The 15,603-nt window shown below is 39.2% G+C and overlaps 1 protein-coding gene and 1 long non-coding RNA gene across 5 annotated transcripts in view; both read right to left on the bottom strand.

The window, feature by feature from the left end:
- KCNB2 (potassium voltage-gated channel subfamily B member 2) overlaps positions 1 to 15,603 on the bottom strand; it is a 435,594-nt gene that overhangs the window by 307,599 nt on the left and 112,392 nt on the right. The window lies entirely within an intron of this gene.
- The window catches only part of LOC145510460 (uncharacterized), a 40,589-nt gene continuing 27,917 nt past the window's right edge, over positions 2,932 to 15,603 (bottom strand). Inside the window, exons 3-4 of the long non-coding RNA XR_014057035.1 lie at positions 7,814 to 7,898; positions 2,932 to 3,543 (exon numbers count right to left, since the gene is read on the bottom strand). This is a non-coding gene — a long non-coding RNA (uncharacterized LOC145510460). The remainder of the gene's footprint in view (positions 3,544 to 7,813; positions 7,899 to 15,603) is intronic.

The raw sequence follows: 15,603 nt of genomic DNA on the forward strand, positions 1-15,603 counted from the left end.
GTCTCATCTTCCAGTTTCCCTTCTGCAAAGAGAAAGATAGCAAATTCTGTAAGTGAACAGAGATGGTGTTCCCATATCTTTTGCAGAAATGTTTAGAATGAGACAAGCAACAGACTGTCAGTGATAAATCACTCAAAAATAGAAATCCATACCCATAAATCCAGCACATATAGTACTGGAAACTGTGAATGAGAAGATGACGAAATAAGCACAATTTATCCCACTCTGCAAAATACAGAGGAATAATAAAAAGCATATTCTTAGGCTATCAGATATGATGAAACTCTGTTCTTTTAAAAGTAGACCCCCCCAAAAAAAACTTTCACAGAACAACACAACAGACATAGTTTTGTATTACGCACATTTCTGTAAAGACAAGAAAAGTATGCAGTACAAAATAATCCAAATTTAAAATACCGTGTACAATGTAAAGTTTCATAGGAGAGACGATGTCAAATCAAATTAGTAGCAAACATATTTCTTACAAAGTGAATGCCTATTATGTAATATTTTCTATTGGTTCTTAGATATTACTACTTGGTCTGATAAATAATGCAGTCTTCTATCTGCTTATAAAAGCTCTTTAGACAGGTGTCACTTCTGAATCAGCAATTTCTAGTTCCTTTTCTGATATGCATTATTCCACATAGATTTCTCAAGATAGACTAAAAAAATCTTATGTCCTACTTAACGAGGAGAATTCTGGCTTGTGAACTAAAAGTAGTTGGAAACTGAATATATTAAGGAACACCCATTCATTAACATTTTACTCCAACTATAATCTTTATTATCTGAAAAAAAAATATATATATATATAAAACACGCACAGTGCAGCAGGAATCTATTGAAATTTCTAATGCATCTGATGCAAAAGCATTATTGTGCAGTTTAAAAGCTAAATCTTTTTACTTTAATCCTAAAGTAAACCGCTGATATCTTCTGAAAACAAGCAACTGTCAGCAAGGCATTTATCAAAGGACAGGTCAAATCTCACTATTGATTCTCATAGCTTATGTGACACTGAAGAACTAAAGCAGGGCTTAAAATCAATCTTTCTGTTGCTCTCTCCGAATCAGATACCGTATTCTTTTCTATGGAGACATAACATCTTTGATACAGAGACCTAGCATTGTGAGAACTGAGAACTACAAAAACCCTTGGGCAGAAAGTACTGTGAACTACAGAAACCTTTACGCACAGACACGCCATTCAAACTCCTGCACTAAAACACTTGACCAAGCTTGAGTAGGGCTTCTCCCAGCCCAAGGTGGCATCCCTGGATGACTCAGACCCCTTGTGACTCCCTGCTTTGAAAAGCTTAAGGCTATCAAAAGGATTTACTGTTTCTTCTAGCAACAACCTGAGACTAAGCCCCTGATCTCCTGTTCTCAGAGTACTTATTTATTTATTTATTTATTTTTGTTGTTGTTGTTTAGAAGTTTATTTCTTTTTTTTAAAATAAATTTATTTATTTTAGTTGGGGGCTAATTACTTTACAATATTGTAGTGGTTTTTGCCACACATTGAAATGAATCAGCCATGGGTTTACATGTGTTCCCCATCCTGAACCCCCCTCCCACCTCCCTCCCCATCCCATCCCTCTGGGTCATCCCATTGCACCAGCCCTGAGCATTGGTCTCATGCGTCAAACCTGGAACGGTGTTCTGTTTCACATATGATAATATACATGTTTCAATGCTATTGTCCCAGAACGTCCCACCCTCACCTTCTCCCTCAGAGTCCTTAAGACTGTTCTATGCATCTGTGTCTCTTATTCTGTCTCTCATATAGGGTTATTGTTACCATCTTTCAAATTCCATATGTATGCATTAGTATACAGTATTGGTGTTTTTCTTTCTGGCTTACTTCACTCTGTATAATGGGCTCCAGTTTCATCCATCTCAATAGAACTGATTCAAATGTATTCTTTTTAATGGCTGAGTAATATTCCATTGTGTATATGTACCACAGCTTCCTTATCCATTCGTCTGCTGATGGACATCTAGGTTGCTTCCATGTCCTGGCTATTATAAACAGTGCTGCGATGAACATTGGGGTACACGTGTCTCTTTCAATTCTGGTTTCCTCGGTGTGTATGCCCAGCAGTGGGATAGCTGGGTCATATGGCAGTTCTAGTCCCAGTTTTTTAAGGAATCTCCACACTGTTCTCCATAGTGGCTGTACTAGTTTGCATTCCCACCAACAGTGTAAAAGGGTTCCCTTTTCTCCACACCCTCTCCAGCATTTATTGCTTGTAGATTTTTGTATAGCGGCCATTCTGACTGGCGTGAAATGGTACCTCATTGTGGTTTTGATTTGCATTTCAGAGTACTTATTTAAAAGGACTTAAAATTGTGAATCTTTCCTCTGTTTCTTTGAGATGCAGATGTACCTTCTACAACTCAAAAGTATCTTTCTCCCCATGACCTGGATTCCTTTGAAATGTAATCCTTAGGAAGTTTGGGAGAAGTAGGAGAATAGAATCTTTTCTTTTTTTAAAAAAAAAAAAAAAATTATTTGGCTGCACCGGATCTTAGCTGCAGCATGTGGAATCTAGTTCCCTGACCAAGGATTGAACTTGGGTCCCCTGCATTGGGAGTGCAGAGTCTTAGCCACTGGGCCATCAAAAAAGTCCCTGGGAGGACAGAATCCTAACTCTGACTCTCCTGGAGCTTTTCCCTTCATTCTCTCTTTAAAATGCCCAGTTATCTCTGTGCATTTCCCAGTTCTGAATGGAGCCAGCAGTTAGTGAATAAAATCTATTTTCATCATTGTAACTCATGTCCAGCTTTGTCTGACAGCACCAAGTCCTTATTTTTTCATTGAAATATATAATTTCATTGAAATGTCATTGAAGATATCTTTGGGTAAGGATCTAAAGAACTGTAAAGAATGTGTGTGCTTTTTTAAAGCAAAGTGAAGACTAGTGTGTTTGTTGATATTGAGTTTATTTTTAAATGTCTCTTAATTTTCTTGGCACTGAAAAAGTCATAACAAACTCGATGAGGGCAATTTTTTAAAAAGAGGGAAAGTAGAATTACCAATGACCCAAACAGTTAAGAATCCAAATGGGAGGAATTCATCCAGAAATGGCAACACGACCAGTGAAAGGAAGGCAGTTTCCTCATGGTCTTCTCCATCAGTAGACAGTGCTGGGCTGGGAGGCAGAGTTGGCGTTTGTAACAGAGTTTGCTTTGCCACCATAGGTTTTTATTTTAAGACATGGGAGATTCTCTTCATGCTGCCAGTCCCTCATGTATCCTGCCAACCCCCTTGCTGCAAAGAAGCACGAGGCGAGTGTGTTTACAGAGATGCAGGGCAGTTCGGGGAATTCTGGGATCCATTTTTAGTTCTTCCTTGTATTTACTGAATGATCTTAAGGTTACTCAACCTCCTTTTGTTTTGGAACTTCAGCCAAGAAAATGGAATCATTATATCTTTTCTTAGAAGATTTCAAATGCTTTCTTATAAAAATGTATTATTATTTTGTGTCTCTATGATCTTTCTCAGAATCGAAGACTCTCTATTAGGAATCGTTGAGAGCTGTGGTAAATGGAAGAAGATGCCATTTTCCCAACTCTTGGACTAATTTCAAAAAGTTAGAAAAGGTATATCCCCCAAACCATACACTATTAAATGGGTGCTTGGGCTTCCCTACTGGCTCTGTTAGTAAAGAATCTGCTCGCAATGCAGGAGATCCAGGTTTAATCCCTGGGTCAGGAAGATGCCCTGGAGAAGGGAATGGCAATCCACTCCAGTACTCTTGCCTGTAGAATCCCATGGACAGAGGAGCTGGGCAGGCTACAGTCCATGGGATTGCAAAGAGTTGGACATGACCATGTGACTAACTTTTTTTTCTTCTTTCTTTCTTTGGTCCCCCCTCCTTAAATTCTCCCCCTCTGTCTGTAATTTTGTCAGAACTTGGAGAACCACAACTCTCAAGTTATAAGGAAATCATGTCAGAATGACTTTTAAAAAAAGTGTGGTGAAATATACATCACATAAAATTTATCACTTTCACCATTTTTTAAGTATACGATTCAGTGGCATTAAGTACATTCACACTCTGGTACAACCATCACCACCTACCCATCTCTAGAATGCTGTCATTGCTCCAATCTGCAACTCCATTCCCATTCAACCCTAAGTCCCATTTCCTTCTTCTACCAGCCCTTGGTAATTTAAGGGAGCAAAATTTGCAACCCCAAAATATGTCTCTTTGTAAGGAGGATTCATTTAGGTTGAATATTTTTAAGAAAAAGAAGACTCAGAGTTTTTCTTATTATCTCCCAGGCTTCTTTGGTGGCTCAGATGGTAAAGAACCTGCCTGCAATGCAGGAGACCCAGGTTCAATCCCTGGGTTAGGAAGATGCCCTGGAGAAGGGAACAGCTACCCAGTCCAGTATTCTTACCTGGAGAATTCCATGGACAGATGAGCCGCAGTCCATGAGGCTCAAAGAGTTGGATGCAACTGAGCGAATAATACTTTCACTTTCACTTCCACTTCTTCCCCCTTAACTGCCTAAAAGAATTTAGATGAAAAGCCTGTTTCCAGAATAGGGCTATCACAGAGATATCTACAAAGAATATGTGCTAGGTGTAGTGGGAAACACGTCACCCCCACCATAGAATCTAGAGATCAGAGTCCTCTTTCTGTTCCACTGTTTCTGCTTGGTCCAGCAAACGTTTGTTTACCAAAAATTTGCTTTTCTATCTCAACTCTCTTCCTCCCCTGTGAAGTCCCAAGCCCTTACACCCAACATGCTCCTTTGTCTTTAGTTGAAGATGGTATTTAAGGTTAGGGCTTCATTCATTCTGGGGAGTTACTCAGTTTTCTGGGTTTCTCCCAGGTATACATGATATTAAACTTCTATTTGATTTTCTTCTGTTAATCTCTCTCATAGCAATTCAATTCTTAGACTGGCCAGAAGAACATAGAAGAGTAGAAGGCAATTTTTTCCTCCCCAAAAGTAACCATCATTCCACTTTTTGTTTTTATGAATTTGCCTGCTCAAGGTACCCCATCTGAGTGGAATGGAATCAGATGATATTTATCCTTCTGTTGTGTGGCTTATTTCCCATTTAGCATAGTGTCCTCAGGGTCCATCTACGTTGTAGCATGTGTCAAAATTTCTTCCTTTTAAGACTGAATACAAAATTACTTTTTTTAAAGGCAAAAGTTTAAATTTATTAATGACTGGTTTTATTACAGCTACTCTCAAGTGTGAAAAATAAAGGGTGACTAACTAAAATTTAGACGTCACTTCTTGTCACCTTTACTGGATGTGCCAAAGGGTGGGAATCTTGCCTAAATCTGAATCACCTGGTTAGATGGAGTTCACTGGAGAAGGACTAACAGATAAAAGAAGACAACAGCATTAACTGGAGAAGTCAAAAATTGCTTTTTGACCTAATTTTGGGGAAGTATAATCTCTATTTATACTTTGGAACAGACTGGTTCCAAATAGGGAAAGGAGTATGTCAAGGTTGTATATTGTCACCCTGCTTATTTAACTTTTATGCAGAATATATCATGTGAAATGCTGCGTTGGATGAAGTCCAGGCTGGAACCAAGATTGCTGGGAGAAATATCAATAACCTCAGGTACGCAGATGACACCACCCTTATGGCAGAAAGCGAAGAAGAACTAAAGAGCCTCTTGATGAAAGTGAAAGAGGAAAGTGAAAAAGTTGGCTTAAAACTCAACATTCAGAAAACTAAGATCATGGCATCTGATTTTCAGTTTCTTGAAAGAATGCAGTTCTGAGGGATTATCATTGTATTTCCCCAGAAGAAATAAGGACTTGAGGAAAAAATATATATCTCTTAACTAGATTTCTTGCAATATATGAATTATAAAACATTAAGCACTAAATATCAACCAAAAATGAAAACACATTCAAATAGCAATATTAATGTATATATATTATAATGTATATATTGTGTACATGTATATTTATTATCTATGTGTATATTATTATGTATATATATAATATTATATCTTTCTGACTCAGGGATCAAAGTTGGGTCTCCTGCATTGCAGGTGGAGTCTTTACCAGCTGAGTTACCAGGTAAGCCTTTATAATAAATTAAACATATATATTTGAATGTACAGTGCTATTTGAATATACAAATATTTCTGATATAGCTGTATCAGATTATGCTAAATTTATATATACCTAGAAAAATATATATCTAGAAAACTGATTCACACCTCAAAAACACTCCCTGACTCAACCTGGTAGATCTTTTATCTATTTGAAAATGATGGTGAAAAATTCTGCTGTTAACTTTAATGAAAAAGCTAAAGAAGAGAAAAAGATAACAATAATTGGCATTCCAGTGGCTGGTGGCCTAATGTACCAATTTGTAGTCTGTGAGTCAGGATATGTATTGAATACCAATGACAAGCTGGAAAGACCCATCGATGCTCTCTGTCATCTACTAATCAAGATGATGATCGTTGATGGATCAGTATCTAAAATTGATAATGGCAGAAAACTGATTATCTTCAAGTAGGTGTGGTTCAATTCATGAGTGCTTAAAGCTGGCAAATGGAAGCATCAGAATATAATCTGCTTCCATTTAGAGATCACCAGGCAGTTTAGCTGCCAGAATGTAGAGCAGTCCTGAGTCCCATCTGAAGCTCCAGCTGAGCAGGCCACCCATAAATTACCCTAAAATAGGAGCTCAGAAGTTTTGATATCACTAAGAGCCAAGCCAAGTGAATCAAAGTGAACTATATATAATACTTTCCCTGGGGATGCCTTCAGCAGTAGAGGAAGACGGCAGCTTTGTTACTAGGCTTCGCTAAGATAGAACCAATGTTGTGAGACATATATATATAAAACCATGCATGTGATAGCAGAAAATGCACTACTGCCGCCTTGCAGTTGCTGCTATGAAGAGTCCAGGAGCAGCTTGAAGCCCCTTCAAGTGGGACGTATTTCAACCACAGGACATACAGTCTATGAGAAGGCTTCTGTAAAGTGGCACGGGGCAAAGATCTGGAATATATACTCAGGATGTGCGTGCATGCTCAGTTGCTCAGTCATGTCAGACTCTACGCAACCCTGTGGACTGTAGCCTGCCAGGCTCCTCGGTCCATGGGATTCTCCAGGGAAGAATACTGGAGTGGGATGCCATGTGCTCCTCCAGGGGATCTTCCCAACCCAGGGATCAAACCCAGGTCTCCTGTATTACAGGTGGATTCTTTACCACTGAGCCCCTGGGGAAGTCCCATGTATTCAGTATATGAAATGCCAAGTGTTAGGGATGAATCCCTGCCTCCATGAGATGTGGTTCTTGTGTAGGAGATGGGCTCTAGGATTCTGCATCATTGCACACTAGACTCAATCAGTACAAGTGTGGTACTGATTAGGCTCCATGAATCTCAACATGATGCTGTGACTCAATTATATTTCAGAGAGACCACAAATATAATTTTTCTAATTTCTAATAAGATGAGTCTGTAGGAAATCCTGGCACCATCAGCTTTTCTTTTTTAATGTGTTTTTATTTATTTATTATTATTTTAAAAATTATTTATTTTGGCTGCACTGGTATTCACTGCAGGACAAACTCAGTTGTTGTGGCACATGGGCTTAGTTGTGGCTTCTGGGATCTTAGTTCCCTGACCAGGGATTGAACCCTCACCCCCTGCATTGGGAGCACAGAGTCTTAGCCACCTGACCACCAGGGAAGTCCCACCATCTGCTTTTCTCCTGCAAGCTGGGGTATTCCTGTCTCAGTCCCTTCGGATTGCCTAATAGGGGCACCAACAAGACTATTCCGGAGCTTGGGGTCAGCTGACCTGGATTTGAGTCTTGACTTTCACTTCTTCTGGTCAAGCCATTTAACTCCTCAAGATATCAGTTTCTTTCTTTGTAAAGCAAGACCTGATAGGATCATGTAAATAGACAGTTTAGGGAGAGGGTACCTGGCATGTAGAAAATTCTCAACAAATCTTGATTGAATTGTGAGCCAACACAGCTAGAGACCCAAACAAATGCTTGACACATATTTAAATGGCATTTAATAGATGACAATTGCTATCTACTTTATATCCAGAGTACTGTGAGTATGATTCTACTCAAAGGCTACATTTATGTTCAATAGACAAATGTGTGCAGTTTCTAATATGACAGCTCCAATATGGCAAAGCTTGTTCTAATGCTGTAGGAGCAGTGATATCATTACGTTTGGGGTTTGGTGTGTGGCATCACCATATTACATTGCAAGATGAATAAATTTTTCATCCTTTGTTTCTTTCTCTTTTGTTGAAAAGGCTTCAACTTGTACCATCAAGACTGGCTGAACTGTGACTAAATGGTGCAGGACAGAAATCGGGTAAATAACCAGCTAATATTATCAAGCAGTATAATTCACAAATTCACAGCAAAACAAAATAAAACCAAACAAAAAAACCAGAACAAAGCAAAGAGATATTTGTTCTGCTTAGAGCAAAGAGAAATTTTTCCATCAGGTATAGTTTCCTTTGCTCATCCAGAAGTCCACTTGTCTTCAAAAATCAGTACCCTATAGGAAGTGTCTAGTGTCTTTACACTTTCACATTAGCAGTTCATGGCATTAAAGAGTATTTTCCAGAAGAGAAAAACCTAGCAGTGATCAAAAGTGACACAAATTCAGAAGGAAAAGATGAGTAAGCCTCAAAAACGTGCACTGTATTCTCATCAAAAGGCAGACCAACACATCTTAGAGTGAATGGTCATGTTCAATTCCAGACAGTATTCATCTGAAGAGAAGGGGGTGTGGGGTTTTAAAAAACTAGGATCTAATATGGTTGGCATGGTTACAGTATACATGGATAATTAAAGTTCTGGTATGAATTATTATTTTCAGGATATGGAAACATTTGGTTCATGTACAGTGCAAAATCCACTTTCAAAGAACATGACATTTTACACACAAATTTAGATGGCTGATCAATATGTTATCATTATTTATTCACGGCACACACATTGCAATGAATGAAGGGCCATTCTTTCCCCAGACATTCAACCAATATAAACTACTGAACCTATAAAGGTTAATTCCTTTGAGTAGTCCCAATTCAGCCAATTGCAAAATGCTTGGAACATGAGGGAAAAGTTTGTATTTAAACTTCTTTTCTGCATATTTTTGCAGGGTTATTGTTTTCTCTGACTATGGCTGGTCTACTTAACATGTTTTCTCGATAGGCCTCTGCTCAGAGCAAAGAGAAGTTTTTCCATCAGATGTAGTTTCCTTTGCTCCCACAGAAGTCCACTCATCTTCAAAAATCAGTTCCATATAAGTGTCTAGTGTCATTTATTTCTGCTTTATTGACTATGCCAAAACCCTTGACTGTGTGGATCACAATAAACTGTGGAAAATTCTGAAAGAGATGGGAATACCAGACCATCTGACCTGTCTCTTGAGAAACCTGTATGCAGGTCAGGAAGCAACAGTTAGAACTGGACATGGAACAACAGACTGGTTCCAAATAGGAAAAGGAGTCCGTCAAGGCTGTATATTGTCACCCTGCTTATTTAACTTATATGCAGAGTACATCATGAGAAACGCTGGGATGGAAGAAACACAAGCTAGAATCAAGATTGCCGGGAGAAATATCAATAACCTCAGATATGCAGATGTTACCACCCTTATGGCAGAAAGTGAAGAAGATCTAAAGAGCCTCTTGATGAAAGTGAAAGAGGAGAGTGAAAAAGTTGGCTTAAAGCTCAACATTCAGAAAACTAAGATCATGGCATCTGGTCCCATAACTTCATGGGAAATAGATGGGGAAACGGTGGAAACAGTGTCAGTCTTTATTTTTGGGGGCTCCAAAATCACTGCTGATGGTGATTGCAGCCATGAAATTAAAAGACGCTTACTCCTTGGAAGGAAGGTTATGATCAACCTAGATAGCATATTAAAAAGCAGAGACATTACTTTGCCAACAAAGGCCCATCTAGTCAAGGCTATGGTTTTTCCAGTAGTCACGTATGGATGTGAGAGTTGGACGGTGAAGAAAGTTGAGCACCGAAGAACTAATGCTTTTGAACTGTGGTGCTGGAGAAGACTCTTGAGAGTCTCTTGGACTGCAAGGAGATGCAACCAGTCCATCCTAAAGGAGATCAGTCCTGGGTGTTCATTGGAAGGACTGATGTTGAAGCTGAAACTCCAATACTTTGGTCACTTCATGTGAAGAGTTGACTCATTGGAAAAGACCCTAATGCTGGGAAGGATTGGGGGCAGGAGGAGAAGGGGACGACAGAGGATGAGATGGTTGGATGGTATCACTAACTCGATGGACATGGGCTTGGGTGGACTCCGGGAGTTGGTGATGGGCAGGGAGGCCTGGCGTGCTGCAATTCACGGGGTCGCAAAGAGTCGGACATGACTGAGCGACTGAACTGAACTGAACTGAGTGTCTTTATATTTTTCCATTAGGGATTCATGGCATTAAAGGGTATTTTCCAGAAGAGTAAAACCTAGCAGTGATCAAAAGTGATACAAATTCAGAAGGAAAAGATGAGTAAGCCTCAAAAATGCACACTGTATTCTCATCAAAAGGCAGACCAACACACCTTAGCAGAGTAATTGGCCATGTTCCACACTGCAGAGGAAGGGATCTTCCTCCCCATGGAAGATGTGAGTTATACAAGCAGGTGGACAGAAAAAAACCTCCGGACAAATTGTGAGATGATTTGTTCTAGTTCTGTGAAAAATACTATTGGTAGCTTGATAGGGATTGCATTGAATCTGTAGATTGCTTTGGGTAGAATACTCATTTTCACTATATTAATTCTTCCAATCCATGAACACGGTATATTTCTCCATCTGCTTGTGTCCTCTTTGATTTCTTTCATCAGTGTTTTATAGTTTTCTATATATAAGTCTTTTGTTTCTTTAGGTAGATATATTCCTAAGTATTTTATTCTTTTTGATGCAATGGTGAATGGTATTGTTTCCTTAATTTCTCTTTCTGTTTTCTCATTATTGGAGTATAGGAATGCAAGGGATTTCTGTGTGTTAATTTTATATCCTGCAACTTTACTATATTCATTGATCAACCTCGAATAGCCAAAGCAATCTTGAGGAAGAAGAATGGAACTGGAGGAATCAACCTGCCTGACTTCAGGCTCTACTACAAAGCCACAGTCATCAAGACAGTATGGTATTGGCACAAAGATAGAAATATAGATCAATGGAACAAAATAGAAAGCCCAGAGATAAACCCACGCACATATGGACACCTTATCTTCGACAAAGGAGGCAAGAATATACAATGGAGAAAAGACAATCTCTTTAACAAGTGGTGCTGGGAAAACTGGTCAACCACTTGTAAAAGAATGAAACTAGAACACTTCCTAACACCGTACACAAAAATAAACTCAAAATGGATTAAAGATCTAAACGTAAGACCAGAAACAATAAAACTCCTAGAGGAAAACATAGGCAAAACACTCTCCGACATAAATCACAGCAGGATCCTCCATGACCCACCTCCCAGAATATTGGAAATAAAAGCAAAAATAAACAAATGGGACCTAATTAAAATTAAAAGCTTTTGCACAACAAAGGAAACTATAAACAAGGTGAAAAGACAGCCTTCAGAATGGGAGAAAATAATAGCAAATGAAGCAACAGACAAACAATTAATCTCAAAAATATACAAGCAACTTCTGCAGCTGAATTCCCGAAAAATAAATGACCCAATCAAAAAATGGGCCAAAGAACTAAACAGACATTTCTCCAAAGAAGACATACAGATGGCTAACAAACACATGAAAAGATGCTCAACATCACTCATTATTAGAGAAATGCAAATCAAAACCTCAATGAGGTATCATTTCACACCAGTCAGAATGGCTGCTATCCAAAAGTCTACAAGCAATAAATGCTGGAGAGGGTGTGGAGAAAAGGGAACCCTCTTACACTGTTGGTGGGAATGCAAACTAGTACAGCCACTATGGAGAACAGTGTGGAGATTCCTTAAAAAACTGGGAATAGAACTGCCATATGACCCAGCAATCCCACTGCTGGGCATATACACCGAGGAGACCAGAATTGAAAGAGACGCGTGTACCCCAATGTTCATCGCAGCACTGTTTATAATAGCCAGGACATGGAAGCAACCTAGATGTCCATCAGCAGACGAATGGATAAGGAAGCTGTGGTACATATACACAATGGAATATTACTCAGCCATTAAAAAAAATACATTTGAATCGGTTCTACTGAGATGGATGAAACTGGAGCCCATTATACAGAGTGAAGTAAGCCAGAAAGAAAAACAACAATACAGTATACTAATGCATATATATGGAATTTGAAAGATGGTAACGATAACCCTATATGCGAGACAGAATAAGAGACACAGACGCATGGAACAATTGTATGGACTCTGAGGGAGAAGGTGAGGGTGGGACGTTCTGGGAGAATGGCATTGAGACATGTGTATTGTCATATGTGAAACAGAGCACCATTCCATGTTCGATGCATGTGACAAGGGCTCAGGGCCGGGGCAGTGGGATGGTCCGGAGGGATGGGATGGGGAGGGAGGTGGGTGGGGGGTCCGGAAAGGGGAACACATGTAAACCCATGGCTGATTCATGTCAATGTATGGCAAAAACTATTACAATATTGTAAAGTAATTAGCCCCCAACTAAAATAAATAAATTTATTAAAAAAAATAAAAAAATAAAAAAACAAAAAAAAAACAAAACAAAAAAAACAAAAAAAAAAAACCTCCGGATAAATATTAAATGGTATCAGTCTAGACTAGGGAGATATAGGGATTGATATCCAGTAGTCACATATAGATGTGAGAGCTGGACCATAAAGAAGACTGAGTGCCAAAAAATTGATGCTTTGAAACTGTGGTGTTGGAGAAGACTCTTTAGAGTCCCTTGGACAGCAAGAAGATCAAACCAGTCAATCCTAAAGGAAATGAACCCTAAATACCCATTGGAAGGACTGATGCTGAAGCTGAAGCTCCAATACTTTGGCCACCTCATGGGAACAGCGGACTCATTGGAAAAGACCCTGATGCTGAGAAAGACTGAGGGTAGGAGGAGAAGGGGATGACAGAGGATGAGATGGTTAGATGGCATCACTGATTCAATGGATATGAACCGGGAGATGGTGAGGGACAGAGAGGCCTGGTGGGCTGCAGTCCAAGGGGTCACCAAGTCAGACAGTACTTGGCGACTGAACAAATAAACACAGGGTGTAAAATGTGCCATATTGTCACTTTTATCCTTGGATGACAAGGAAGTTGCTTGTTCCACACCTTAAATTATGTTCCAGGGGTTTCTAGCCCATCACACTCCTCCCCAATCAAACAGAAGATGCTCCATAAAGATTCTGTCCTTCCTTCTATCCTTCCTTCCACCCTTCCCTTTCTTTACTTCCAAAACTGAAGGTTCAAGATGTTCTGTTTACTGCCTCTGAGTGGAAAGGGTACCTGTATGGTACAGGAAACACAATGAAAGCATGATCTTGAACCAGAAGACAGAACAGCCTCTTCAAAGCTGGCATATAGGAAAAGGAAAATAAAATTCTGATAGATTAGTTGAAATTTCGTTTCCTTTTCTTGGCAGGCTCAAAAGCCGTCTATCGGAAAGACAAAATAGCTATTTCTTGACAAGGCTGAAAGCTTTAAAATGTGCCTTTTTTTTTCCTTCTGGTTTTAAGTTCTCTACATTCAGGCTTATTTCACATCTTATATTTTTTCAACAAAGTACTCCAAAATATGTCTCAACTCTATTGGCAAAAGTACTACACAAATCCATGCAAAAAAAAAAATAAAAAATGTTCTCTGTGCAGAAAGGCTCTAAAGATTGCAGGATCAGCAGCAGGCTCTTATATTTTTATTTTGCTATTTTGATATCTGATTTCACAAGACAAGACAAGTGCTGTCAAGTTCTAAAAACTGGTTAAGAAAATCCCTCCGCTACTTAGGCTTTTGGGTGATGACAGATATTGTCGCGATTCCCCTCCCTGACAGCCACTGAACAGGTAAAAGATGCAGTGGACCTCAAAGCCCCCAGGTGTTAGGAACCAGGTCATACAAGCTATTGTAGGTTTTTTTCTCCTGTGTATCAATGCCATTTCCTTTTACTAGACTAGAAGTTCTCTGAGATACTGCCCACCCCACTGTTTTCTTTTCAATGATGGGCTATACCATCCAAAATAGTGTTGTCTACTAGAGATAGAAAGAGTCGTATATGTAATTTTAAGTTTTCTAATAGTCACACATTTTAAAAACTTTTTACTTTGTACTGAGGTATAACCTGTTAACAATGCTGTGATAGTTTCAGGTGAACAGTGAAGGGACTCAGTCATATACATACATGGATCCATTCTCTCATAAACTCCCGCCCCATCCAGGCTTCCACATGACATTGAGCAGAGTTCCATGTGCTGTACTATAGGTTCTTGTTGGTTATCCATTTTAAATATACCAGTGTGTACATGTTTGTCCCAAACTCCCTAATTATCCCTTCCCCCTACCCTCCCCCCCACCAATCATAAGTCGTACTCTAAATCTGTGAATCTCTTTCTGTTTTGTCAGTTTACTTACATCATTTTTTTTTTTAGATTCCACATACTTTTAAAGGTATAAAGAAATAAGTGGAATTAGTTATAATAATACATTTCATTCAACAATATATCCAAAAATATCATCAGTTCGATATATAATTTAATATAAATTAATGAAATTACATTTTCCTTTTTTTACATAAATTTTCTAAAATCTGGCTTTTACAATCATAGTGCATCTTACTTCAGACTAGTCACCTTTCAGGTGTTCCATAGCCACATGTATCCAGAGGCTATGATACTGGACAGTATAGAGCATTTTTCCTCTTTAGTTACATAACTAAATCCTACTCGATTAAGCTTCAATGATCATTCAAATCCTAGGTTTTAATGCAGTCCTGTGTTCACAGTACATGATGAATAAGTAGTTGACAATTCAGTGAATAAGTATTCCTGGCTTATGGATGCATATGTCATAGCTTCATATGAAATATTTGGCATTATATTTAGTACTTAGCACCAGTTCAGCTCTTCACTTGTTCCAGGCACTGCATTAAGTGTTTTTACAAGACATTATTTTATTAACCTTCATGACTAGCTTGTGAGGCTTGATTGTGCTCATTTTACAGATGAGGAAACTGAGTTATAGTTACGTAGCTTGCCCAGAGTCCTCCTGTTAGTGAGAAGCAGTGTCAAGACACAAGACCAGGCAGCCTGATCACCACGTTCTGGTGCACACTCGCTGTCACACTCTCTTGGTATACAGATGGCTCATGGAGAGCCCCAAATACTCAATTTCACTGGTTTCTAATTTTCCATGGTATAAAAACAAAGGTTAAAATGACTCGATGCGGGCTTCCCTGGTGGCTCAATGATACAGAATCCGCTTGCCAATGCAGGAGACACAGGTTTGATCCCTGACCTAGGAAGATCCCGCACACTGCAGAGCAATTAAGCCAGTGCACTACAACTATTAAGCCTGTGCTCTAGAGCCCAGGAGCCACGATTACTGAGCCTACGTGCTGCCGCTATGAAGCCTGGATGCCCAAGAGCCCATGCTCTGCAATGACA

This window comes from Giraffa tippelskirchi, chromosome 6, assembly GCF_054371585.1.
Source record: "Giraffa tippelskirchi isolate mGirTip1 chromosome 6, T2T-mGirTip1v1.2.pri, whole genome shotgun sequence".
In the NCBI taxonomy this organism is placed as follows: Eukaryota; Metazoa; Chordata; class Mammalia; order Artiodactyla; family Giraffidae; genus Giraffa; species Giraffa tippelskirchi.